Genomic DNA, 13,444 nt, shown 5'->3' on the forward strand with positions numbered 1-13,444 from the left:
GTCTCCGACTTGACAAAATTGCTCCGCGCGAACCTAGAATTTCAGTAGAATGCCCCTTTAAAGCCAATATCAAGAATTCATAAATTGTGGGACTTTCAAATTAATGATATAGGCTATCAGGGCAGATTTTGTCTTGAATAATTACTAATAATTTGTAGACTGCAAATTGATCAAACAGATATAACATTTGACTAAAACAATCATTTCAAAACTTGCTTACATTTGTATATGACCACATATATCTTTATATTCTGTGTGGTAGGTGTAACAATAGTATTGTTATGTGTTGCAGTGGGGACACTAATGTGTGCAACACTCGCTCATACCGTTCTACTGCAGTGACCAGCGTCTCTATTGATGATGAGATGTTGATTGTTAATAATAAACAATAGTTAAGCAGCTGAAATGCTTTAACCGTCCTATCTGAAAAGTCTAAGAGACAGAACAGATATGAAATATGGTGACAGCGGAGACGAACTTGTCGGCAGGAAAATGACTTTCGCCGTCGAGAGGCTGTGAGTAGCAAACTTGGAAGTGACTCGCCAACAGTGAGCTATGTAGCTATATAGCAAGAAGGCCACCTAAACGGGTGACGCAGAGAGAAACCACGTTGCAAGATGGAAAGCGCGCTTGGATTAAAACCACCAACAACCTGGCGAAGAGCTGGACATCGTGGAAAGAGGAGTTGACACTCTACCTGGTTCTTACTACACTAGAGGATGCGGAGGAGACCGTGAAAGTGAAACTTTTCTACCATCTCATTGGAGAGAGTGGTAGGAAGCTGTGTGAGACAATGACGTGTTCAATGTCCGCGAGGTCGTCAGTGAACCAGTTTATTGAGGCGTTTGACACGCATTGCAACCCAAAATTGAATGAGACTGTTGAGAGGTCAAGGAACTGATGAAGGTATTGATAAATATGTGACAGATTTTAAAACGCTAGCCAGTACATGCAATTTCGGTGATATTAAAGACTCGTTGATCCATGCAACTTTCATCTTAGAGAGAGACTGCTAAGAGAGGATAACCTGACAGACAAATGTATGCCGATATGTAGATCTGCCGAGTTGTCAAGTAATAACAGTAAAACAATTCAAGGTAATACAGTTGAGGAAGTCCATGCAATAAAACATACAACAAATAAAGAAAAGGACTAGTATCCAATCTCATGCAAATTATGTGGGAAAACACATGAGAGGAATAAAAACAAATGGCCAGCTTTTGGAAGCAGTGTAAAAAGTGTGGGAAGGACAATCGTTTTGCTGCAAAGTGCATGTCAAAGCAAGGGAAAGGAAAATGAGTGCATGACGTGAGAGACAGATGAGGATATTCTGAGTGTTACTACAGACGAGAGACCTAGTCAGTTATTTTCGGCAAATGATCACTGTCAAAGAACTTGTGAGATTCCAGTTAGATTGTGGAGCAAGCTGCAATATTTTCCCAATAAATCCTAGTGATGTACAGCAAGAGCACACTACAGCCACTGGGCAAATACAAGATTCAACTGAGAAATTCACGAAACAAGATACTGTGCCGCCTGTCTAGAGTGCCGATACTAGGAAGTAAAGCAGTTCAGGCCATGAACCTAGTAAAATGGCAGTTTACTTTTCTTTTTTTTGTTGCTGTGGATAGCATTGTGACAGAGGGTTACGGACACAGATGTTCAATGGACTATGGAGAACATAAAAAGTTCATATTCATTTGTCTTCACAGGAGACGATAGGAAACTACAAAATCCAGATTGACCACAAGGTGGAGCCAGTGAAACTACCTAAAAGAAGAGTTCCAGTCGCAATGATGAAGCCATTGAAAGAAGGCAGAGCAGCCTTCAGGACAGGAGGATTATTACACCGGTGGAGAAAAGAACCCGATTGGATAAGCAGCCTTGTGATTGTGAAGAAACCAAATGGTAAACTGAGAATATGTATAGACCCCAGACCATTGAACAAGGCACTAAAGAGAAGTCACTTTCCTCTACCTCTATAGATGCATTCTTACTGGACCTTTTTAAAAGAAAGAGTATTCACAGTGTGTGACGTCAAGAATGGTTTCTGGCACATACAGCTAGAAGAAGAGTCAAGCTATCTGACAACATTCTCTACACCGTGTGGCAGGTACAGATGGTTGAAGATGCCGATGGGGATTAGCCCGGCACCTGAAATGTTCCAAAGGAAATTGTAAGAGCAATGAAGAAGGGTCGTGGCTGGGTCTTCCAGCATGACAACGACCCGAAACACACAGCCAGGGCAACTAACGAGTGGCTCCGTAAGAAGCATCTCAAGGTCCTGGAGTGGCCTAGCCAGTCTCCAGACCTGAACCCAATAGAAAATCTTTGGAGGGAGCTGAAAGTCCGTATTGCCTGCCCAGCGACAGCCCCGAAACCTGAAGGATCTGGAGAAGGTCTGTATGGAGGAGTGGGACAAAATCCCTGCTGCAGTGTGTGCAAACCTGGTCAAGAACTACAGGAAACGTATGATCTCTGTAATTGCAAACAAAGGTTTCTGTACCAAATATTAAGTTCTGCATTTCTGATGTATCAAATACTTATGTCATGTAATAAAATGCAAATGAATTACTTAAAAATCATACAATGTGATTTTCTGAATTTTAGATTACGTCTCTCACAGTTGAAGTGTACCTATGATAAAAATTACAGACCTCTACATGCTTTGTAAGTAGGAAAACCTGCAAAATCGGCAGTGTATCAAATACTTCTTCTCCCCACTGTATAACATTGAGGTTACATATGTTCCTGGGAAGGACATGTTGCTTGCCGATACTCTGAGCTGAGCATACTTACCAGGAAGTACCACAGAAGGATCAGTTGAAGCTGAAATAATTGAAAGCATTGTGGCCCAATACCTACACATCTCAGAGGAGAGGCTCAAAGCTAGTCGCTCTGAAACCACAAAAGACAAGAAAATGCAGACACTGACACAGACCATTCAGTCGGGATGGCCAAAGAAGAAAATGGATACACAGAAAGATGTCATACACTACTACTCATTTCAAGACGAACTGAGTGTTCAAGTTGGAATCATATTCAGAGGAGAAAGAGCAGCTATTCCAGACACACTCAGAGGTGAAATAACTAACCGGATTCACTTTTCTCACATTGGGATTGAAGGATGCCTCAGGAGGGCAAGATAATGTGTATACTGGTAAGGCATGAACGAACAGGTTAGGACATTCATAGAAAAGTGTGACGTCTGCAGGATGCAAAATAACAAAAAGAGACACTTTGTCCACATGAGCTGCCTAGCCGACCATGGGAAAAGATAGGCACAGACCTGTTAACCTTTGACAACAGAGATTATCTGATTACTTTCCAACTTCTGGGAAATTGACTACTTACCTGTCCACTACTGTGATCCGCAACCTTAAATCACACTTTGCAAGGGATACCAGACGTCTGTTTCTCTGATAATGGACCTCACTATTCCTCCCATGATTTCAAAAGATTCGGTGAACTGTAGGAATTCGAACACAAGACCTCGTCACCTGATTACCCTCAAAGTAACGGGAAAGCATAGTCATCCGTTAAGGGGAGGCAGGTAGCCTAGTGGTTAGAGCGTTGGACTAGTAACTGAAAGGTTGCGAGATCGAATCCCTGAGCTGACAAGGTGAAAATCTGTCGTTCTGCCCCTGAATAAGGCAGTTCACCCACTGTTCCTAGGCCGTCATTGAAAATAAGAATTTGTTCTTAACGGACTTGCCTACTTAAATAAAGGTAAAAAAAAATCAAATAAGACGGCAAAACGTCTGATGCTGAATGCCAAAACAGCAGGCAAAGACCCTTACCTGACTATAGTGGATCATCGCAATGACACGTGTTGTTGTTTTGTCTCTGCACTCCAGCACTTTGGATTTGAAATGATACAATGACTATGAGGTTAAAGTACAGACTGTCAGCTTTAATTTGAGGGTATTTTCATCCATATCGGGTGAAGTGTAGAGAAATTACAGCGCTTTCGCGACATAGTCCTCCCATTTTAGGGGACCAAAAGTATTGGTGTGTATTAACGTAGTCAAAAGTTTCGAATTTGGTCCCATATTCCTAGCATGCAGTGATTACATCAAGCTTGTGACTCTACAAAACTTAGATGTATTTGTTGTTTGTTTTGGTTGTGTTTTAGATTATTGTGTGCCGAATAGAAATGAATGGTAAATAATGTAGTGTCATTTTGGATTCACTTTTATTGTAAATAAGAATAGAATGTTTCTATACTTAACTAAAATATAAACACAACATGCAACAATTTCAACAATTTGACTGAGTTACAGTTCATATAAGGAAATCTGTCAATTGAAATAAATAAATTAAGCCCTGATCTATGGATCTTACATGACTGGGCAGGGGCGCAGCCATGGGTGGGCCTGGGAGGTTATAGGCACACCCAGTTGGTAGCCAGTCCCCCCCCAGCTGTCCGGGTGGCTGGTGTCAGACGATCCCGTAGCTGAAGAACCCAGATGTGGGGTGGGGGGGGTCCTGAGCTGGTGTATTTACACATGGTGTGCAGTTGTGTGGCTGGTTGGATGTACTGCCAAATTCTCTAAAACGAGGTTGGAGATGGCTCATGGTAAACAAATTAACATTAAATTATCTGGCAACAGCTCTGGTGAACATTCCTGCAGTCAGCATGCCAATTGCATGCTCCCTCAAAACTTGAGACATCTGTGGCATTGTGTTGTGTGACAAAACTGCACATTTTAGAGTGGCCTTTTATTGTCCCCAGCACAAGGTGCACCTGTGTAATGATCATGCTGTTTAATCAGCTTCTTGATATGCCACACCGGTCAGGTGGATGGATTATCTTGGCAAAGGAGAAATGCTCACCAACAGGGATGTAAAAACAATTATTTACAACATTTTAGAAAAATATGCTTTTTGTGCGTATGGAAATTTCTGGGATATTTTATTTCAGCTCATGAAACATGGGACTAACACTTTACATGTTGCGTTTATATTTTGGTCAGTATACATTAATGTGAATGCTACCATAATTACGGATAGTCCTAAATGAATCGTGAATAATGATGAGTGAGAAAGTTAGACGCACAATATCATACCCCACCCAAAAATGCTAACCTCTCCTGTTATGGTAATAGGGAAAGGTTAGCATGTCTTCGGGGTACGATATTTGAATTCAGGCTGTAACACAAAATGTGAAATAACACAACTTGATGGCAGTAGCTAACTACTGTAGCTATATAGCCAGCAAGCGAAATAATTGCAAATGGGTTAGCATCTAAATACTATCACGTTAGGAACGTATTTCCTCCAATGAAAAGGTGCCTTGGTCCCAAAACACACTTTTTCTGGAGACTTGTGGGCAGAGTGCTGATGACGTCTCCCACTGTATGCACTTTTGGTAGCCTGATTGCATCCAGACTGAGGAGAAATCTGCACAAAATGAGTCCCTGACCCCCTCCTGAGGTGGTCGGACAGATCTGAACACAATCAAACCACAAAGCAACTTTTGTGCATCTAGACCTGTCTTTTCAATGTGATCTTCGTATTCGGATAGCAGAAGTTGCATGTACGTGTCAAAGTGTAGACACGGCCTGATATGATTGTATCCTGCGGTATGAGCCTCTTGTCTTCCTACCCTAGGCTGAGTTAGCAGTTAAGCCCTGGGCTCCACTTTATCAACTCAGATCACCCCTCTCTGTCTATCTCTACTTGCCAAAGAGGTTAGCTCACTCCTTCCTACTGTTAACACTTTATGTGTAGTTTGTGACAAGATATACTATGCGTCAGTAGGGGCTATTTTTTGTGTACAACACCAAATGAGCAATCCATTATTTATTAATAGTCTGCTCTGCACTATTTTAGCGTGGCCTGGCTCTTACTACGCGTTATCTCGCCTTTCACGCTGAATACGTTCAGCCACGGGGTATAATGGCGGCTGGTCCTCCCTTTCTAGTTGACCAGACAACAGCCTCACGGGTGAGTCACACTCGCTAAGTATAGGGTGTCAGCTAAGACTAATTTCATGAAATTAATTCTTAGCTGAAAGCAGGGGTTCAGCACTTTGTCATTCAGTGCTCCTTTTGTGTGTTTTTTACAGTTACCCTCAAGCTCCTCTGTGGTTTCCTGATCGAGCCCACAATATGGTCTGACTGCGGGACACCTAAGGTGAACCCCCTGAGCATGTAGTTGTTATAATGCTACATTTCTTCTTCAGCACTTAATTCATCAAATCATTTAACTAGTTATTGAAAACCAGTAACACTTCTTTTTGGGTTCCACAGTTTCATCATTTATGGATTTTATAGTTTTTTTTTATATACCAATTGCAATGCAGTAGCTTCTAACAACAGTAATCTATTTATTTTCTTACCTAACCCAACAAATAATTTTAACTTCTAATACAACAATCATCAAAATAAAAGCTAGACTGTCAGGGAGAACTGATAATTCAAAAAACAATTAATTTAGCAGTATTGATTTTGTTATTATTCTTGCGCAAAATAACACTGCATTAGCTATGGCGAAATGCATAGAACTGCAGGAAATTAGCTTTAAAATGTTAACAATTTCTCTTAGCTTTATGGAGAAATTTGTAGAATTGCAGGAAACTGGCTTAAATATTTTTTTTAAATGATCAAATGAGTTAAATTGAAAACTGAAATACCTTACCTACATAAGTATTCAGACCCTTTGCTATGAGACTCAAAATTGAGCTCAGGTGCATCCTGTTTCCATTGATCATCCTTGAGATGTTTCTGTTTCTGTTTCTAACTTGATTGGAATCCACCTGTGGAAAATTAAATTGTTTGGACATGATTTGGAAAGGTACACACCTGTCTACATAAGGTATGACAGTTGACAGTGCATGTCATCGCAAAAACCAAGGCATGAGGTCGAAGGAATTGTCCATAGAGCTCCGAGACAGTATTGTGTCGAGGCACAGATTTGGGGAAGGGTACCAAAACATTTCTGCAGCATTGAAGGTCCCCATAAACACAGTGGCCTCCATCATTCTTAAATGGAAGAACTTTGGAACCACCAAGACTCTTCCTAGAGCTGGCCACCCGGCCAAACTGAGCAATCGGGGCAGAAGTGCCTTGGTCAGGGAGGTGACAAAGAACCCGATGGTTACTCTGACAAAGCTCTAGAGTTCCTCTGTGGAGATGTCCTTCTGGAAGGTTCTCACAAGCATCTCTGCATCACTCCACTAACCAGGCCTTTACTGTAGAGTGGCCAGACGGAAGCCACTCCTCAGTAAAAGGCACATGACAGCCCGTTTGGAGTTTGCCATAAGGCACCTAGAGGATTCTCAACCCATGAAAAACAAGATTCTCTGGTCTGATGAAACCAAGATTGAACAATTTGGCATGAATGCCAAGCGTCACGTCTGGAGGAAACCAGGCACCGCTCATCACCTGGCCAATACCATCCCTACTGTGAAGCATGGTGGTGGCAGCATCATGCTGTGGGGATGTTTTTCAGTGGCAGGCACTGGGAGACTAGTCAGAATCAAGGGAAAGATTAACGGAGAAAACCTGCTCAGGACCGCAGACTGGGGGCGAAGATTCATCCTTTCAACAGGACAACGACCCTAAGCACACAGCCAAGACAACGCAGGAGTGGCTTTGGGACAAGTCTGAATGTCCTTGAGTGGCCCAGCCAGAGGCCGGACTTGAACCCGATCGATCATCTCTGGAGAGACCTGAAAATAGCTGTGCAGCAACGCTCCCCATACAACCTGACAGAGCTTGAGAGGATCTGCAGAGAAGAATTGGAGAAACTCCCCAAATACAGGTGTGCCAAGCTTGTAGCATCATACCCAAGAAGACTCGTGACTGTAATCGCTTCCAAAGATGCTTCAACAAAGTACTGAGTAAAGGGTCTAAATACTTATATAAATGTGTTATATATATATTTTTTTTATTTATCAGTCGAAAATCATGTTTTTGTTTTGTCATTATGGTGTATTGTGTGTAGATTGAGGGGAAAAAACAATTTGATCAATTTTCGAATAAGGGTGTAATGTAACAAAATGTGGAAAAAGAGAAGGGGTCTGAATACTTTCCGAATGCATTGTAACAAAGTATGCTCGTCTGTTTTTTTGTGTTTTGTTGCTATACATTTTATCGTAATTTTTATTTTTGGGGGGCTGGTAAAACATTTGAGTAGTGGGTCGATTTTTTTAGATGTTTATTTTATGCCCTGGTATATACCGTATACCGGGGTATTTGGAAATATCCACGGTATGGTTTTTCAATACCTTCAATAGCGTTGAAACTATTTATTTGTAGCTACTTTTTAAGTAAATACCTGCAGTAAACTTGTGCAATACGTTAGGCGATAAAGCAGATCGCATTCTTCATTTCACTGGTCACACCGTCTTTGTTTACAAGCACACAATGACCAGAGACCCGGAGCCTTGAGTCACAGCATGCGCCAGGTGATCTAGTTACAGTATGGAATTCACAACTAAATGTTTACCAACTAGATGGCTTATAACTAAGTTAATGGTTTAAAATGTGCTAAATGCTCTGCAGTTGTGCATTTGGTTTGCTAATTCAGTAGCTTGTTATCTAGCTAGGTAAGTGGTTTGCTTCTTACCTGCATATAGCTTGAATTCTTGTATTTAATTTTTTCTTGTGTTTCTCATGTGTTTTCTTACCTATATTATTACATATATTATTTCCTCTCACCTTGATATTGAATACTGCATTGTTGGGAAAGAGCTTGCAAGTAAACATTTTACTGTACTGTTTTACACCTGCTGCTGTATCCTGGTGCACGTGACAAATACACTTTGAAACTTAAAATGTGTGTGCGTGACTTTGTGTCTGTGTGCGCGAGAGTGTCGTGTATATGTGTGCAGTGGTGTAAAGTACTTAAGTAAAAATACTTTAAAGTACTACTTAAGTCGTTTTTTGGGGTATTGGTACTTTACAATTTATTTTTGACTACTTTTACTTCACTACATTCCTAAAGAAAATAATGTACTTTTTACTCCATACATTTTCCCTGAAACCCAAAAGTACTCGTTACATTTTGACTGCAGAGCAGGACAGGAAAATGGTCAAATTCACACACATCAAGAGAACATCCCTGTGCATCCCTACTGCCTCTTATCTGGCAGACTCACTAAACACAAATGCTTCATTTGTAAATTATGTCTGAGTGTTGGAGTGTGCCCCTGGCTATCCGTAAAATTTAAAAAAAAAAACAAGAGATTGTGCCATCTGGTTTGCTTAATATAATGAATGTGAAATGATTTATACTTTTACTTAAGTATATTTTAGCAATTACATTTACTTTTGATACTTAAGTATATTTAAAACCAAATACTTAGACTTTTACTTAAGTAGTTTTTTACTGGGTGACTTTCACTTTAACTTGAGTAATTTTCTATAAAGGAATCTTTACTTTTACTCAAGTACGACAATTGGGTACTTTTTCCACCTGTGTGTGTGTGTGTGTGTGTGTGTGTGTGTGTGTGTGTGTGTGTGTGTGTGTGTGTGTGTGTGTGTGTGTGTGTGTGTGTGTGTGTGTGTGTGTGTGTGTTTATATAGAGTGCTGTGACCTTATGAATTTGAGAGTGGTTACATTTCTCCATCCCCCAGCTGTTTACCAAAAGTGTCAAGGCAGTCATTTTGTTGTTGTAATGAATCCCGGATTGCCCCTTTAAAACCACACACAAGTTGTGTACCGTTTTTTTTCAAGACAGTACTCACTAGTGATAATCAGATCTCCAATCTCCTTTTCAAATGAGACAGTCATCTCCCCCTCCTTCACTCCAAAAACGACATGCGCCTCTTTCTCTTCTATGACGGTAACAGCCTCCTCTTTCACTATGAACGCGTCTTCCTCTTCTTTCACAGAAACGTCGTTATCTTCTTTCATTGTAACAACCTCACCCTCTACCTCTTTCTTCACTGTGACATCCACCTTGTCCTTCTCTTCTTCCTCCTCTTTAAATGATAGTCATCTCCCCCTCCCACACTCCAAAAACTATATGCGCCTCTTTCTCTTCTAAGACGGTAACAAACTCCTCTCATTATGAACGCGTCTTCCTCTTCTTTCATTGTAACAGCATCACCCTCTACCTCTTTCTTCACTGTGACATTATTCTCTTCCTTCACGACAATGTTGAGCTACAGACCCCCTTTCTCTGTCCAGAAGCTTTCTTATTTAACAAGAGGGGAGTAGCTTAATGAGCTCATGGTCGGGAATGTTAGCTAGCTATTATTAGCCACTAGGCTAGAGCTAATTTAACGAGCCAGCAAGCTGACTAACAACAACGTAAATATGAAATGAAATGGGGTAACTAGTAGATAGGAGACAATTGTGTTCAAAACACAGTGTCTAATATACTCAGGAAGAGTCTAAAGAGCTTGAATCTTTCGGCTATTTTGGCTAGGAAGCTACCGAGGTGGATGAGACTAGTATGCTACAAAGATGACGTCACGGGTGTATGGTAACGAGGAAACCTTCAAAATAAAACTCCGCATTTCAAAACATTGCAATGTGGATAGATTAAGAAAATATTGCATTCATGTCTCCTGTCCTTCATTCAGATGGTGTATGAGACAAAGCCTGATACTGGGTCTGTAGTAATCTTTCCTATTATACAGTATTGCACAATGTTTACTATAGACATGGTATATCACACTGTTGGCTTAATAATTTTTCCACAAGGAAAAGGTACATTCATTCACGTTTCTTCTCCTTCAGATAGTGTATGAGATCAAGGCTGATACTGTAGGTCCCATTCTATACTATCATACAGTATTTGGCAGTGTATACTATAGACACAGTAATATTACACTGTTGCCTTCATTTTCCAGTATTCCAGGCTGAGTTTATGTTAGTGAGAGTACACTGTTGTTTTTGAGAGTGAGAGAGTGAGAGAGTGAGAGTGAGAGTACACAATAGTTTTCTTATACTATTTTACAGTACAGACAGTAACTATCATAGTTTCCCATGGAAACTCACATCTCAGCTCTATTACACTGAGGGTTTCAGTGTGTAGCTGTGTTTACTATAGTTATATTGCACTACTTTACAGTACAGACAGTAACTATCCCTTAATTGGAAACTGACAGCTCTATTACACATTTTTTTAAATCACAGTGTGCAGCCAGGTTTACTATAGTTTTACAGTAGGCTACATACAGTAACTATGCTATACTGAACAAAAATATAAACACAACATGCAACAGTTTCAAAGATTGTACTGAGTTAGTTCATAAGGAAATCAGTCAATTGAAATTCATTCATTATGCCCTAATTTATGGATTTCACATGAACTGTGTATATAGATATGCATCTGTTGGTCAGATACCTTTAAAATAAAGGTAGGGGCGTGGATCAGAAAGCCAGTCAGTATCTGGTGTGACCACCATTTGCCTCATGCAGCGTGATACATCTCCTTCGCACAGAGTTCAGACTGTTGTTTGTGGCCAGTGGAATGTTTTCCCATTCCTATTCAATCGCTATGCGAACTGGCTGGATATCGGCAGGAACTGTAAAACGCTGTCGTACTCGTCGATCAAGGGCATCCCAAACATGCTCAATGGGTGACATGTCTGGTGAGTATGCAGGCCATGGAAGCAATGGGACATTTTCAGCTTCCAGGAATTGTGACATGGGGCCATGCATTATCATGCTGAAACATGAGGTGATGGCGACGGATGAATGGCACGACAATGGGCCTCAGGATCTCGTCACGGTATCTCAACGCATTCAAATAGCCATCAATAAAATGTAATTGTGTTCGTTGTCCATAGCTTATGCATGCCATTACGATAACCCCACGCCACCATGGGGCACTCTGTTCACAACGTTGGCAAACCGCTCGCCCACACGACACCATACATGTGGTCTGCGGTTGTGAGGCTGGTTGGATGTACTGCCAAATTCTCTAAAACAATGTTGGAGGCAGCTTATTTATGGTAGAGAAATTAACATTAAATTATCTGGCAACAGATCTGGTGGATATTACTGCAGTCAGCATGCCAATTGCTCACTCCCTCAAAACTTGAGACATCTGTGGCATTGTGTTGTGTGACAAAACTGCACATTTTAGAGTGGCCTTTTATTGTCCCCAGCAAAAGGTGCACCTGTGTAATGATCATGCTGTTTAATCAGCTTATTGATATGCCACACCTGTCAGGTGGATGGATTATCTTGGCAAACGAGAAAGGGATGTAAATAAATTTGTGCTCAAAATTTGAGATAAATAAGCTTTTTGTGCGTATGGAACATTTCTGGGATCTTTTACTTCAGCTCATGAAACATGGGACCAACACTTTGCATGTTGCGTTTTATATTTTTGGTTAGTGTAGTTTCCAGTGAGTATCCTAGTTTCCCTTGGAAACTCACTTTTCAGCTATTACACTGCGGTCTTGCACAGTGTGTAGCTGGGATTACTAGTTTTCTTTTGTACTTACAGTTAAGACAGTAACTATCCTAGTTTCCCCTGGAAACTCACATTAATGCTCTATTTCACTGCTGTTTTTTACACAGTGCCTAGGTGGGTTGGTGCTCAATAGTTTTTCTGTTACACTACTTTACAGTACATACAGTAACTAGATTACACTGTGGATTTTAGCAGTGTGTAGCTGGGGTTGGCATATTCTTTTGTTACACTGCAGGGTATACACTACCCATCTCTTCTTCCCACAGAGAGAAACTACCATTTCCAGTGGGGCTTTTCACCTTGAGAAATGCGAGGTGTCCCTGCCCACAGGCAGTGGATTGCGTCTAAGAAGGATTGCACTCTGCAGTCATCCTGAGATGCTTACCACTGGCATTGGCAGCTTCTCACAGGCCCAAGGCATAAATGAGAGAGGGTCTTCTAGTGTTGAAGCCCTGGTTGAAGGAATGTTTTTGAATGAGTTCAGATGGAGTGTCAACCTACTTCCTAACCCCTCATTCTGGCCAAGGGTTCTGTCTGACACACACGTTAACCGGCCATTACAGTTGTCCACATACGCCCCTCTCACTGTTGCGGGTGAACTAGGGGCTTCCCGCAGTGTGTTGTGCCCGGCTAGGGCAATGGACACTTACTTTTTACAGACGCAGGCAATACGAAAGCTTTATCATTGTTCGTTTACTATGGTGAGAGAGTTCTGGGCCCTAGCCTATCCGACCAGACTCTCACATTGCATGGTGGACACTTACTGCAGCATTTCGGCTGGCCCGCCGTCCTTTGCCTTTACTGTGGTGGAACATTCTACTGGAGGAGTAACTGTCTTACCTGTACGATTGGTTAGTCTGCCCCATCCTGTGAACAGGCCACAATGGACACGAGGACCATCTTGAACCACATTTGAGTTCTGGGCCTCACCCTAAACGAGGAGAAGAGTCACCTGACCCCCTCACGGAAGGTGATCTACCTCGGGATGTCCATAGACTCTACTCTCATGAGGTCACGTCTCCCTCAGGTGAGAGTAACAAAATCCTATCCTACATCAACTGT

General features: G+C 41.4%; 1 long non-coding RNA gene across 1 annotated transcript; it reads left to right on the forward strand.

Annotated features, from left to right (window-relative positions):
• The first annotated feature begins 315 nt into the window (after positions 1-315).
• LOC129855530 (uncharacterized) lies at positions 316-8,787 on the forward strand. The gene is made up of 2 exons (XR_008759521.1): positions 316-906; positions 1,713-8,787. It is a non-coding gene; the product is annotated as an uncharacterized LOC129855530 (long non-coding RNA).
• Positions 8,788-13,444: the final 4,657 nt, after the last annotated feature.

This window comes from Salvelinus fontinalis, chromosome 5, assembly GCF_029448725.1.
Source record: "Salvelinus fontinalis isolate EN_2023a chromosome 5, ASM2944872v1, whole genome shotgun sequence".
NCBI lineage: Eukaryota > Metazoa > Chordata > Actinopteri > Salmoniformes > Salmonidae > Salvelinus > Salvelinus fontinalis.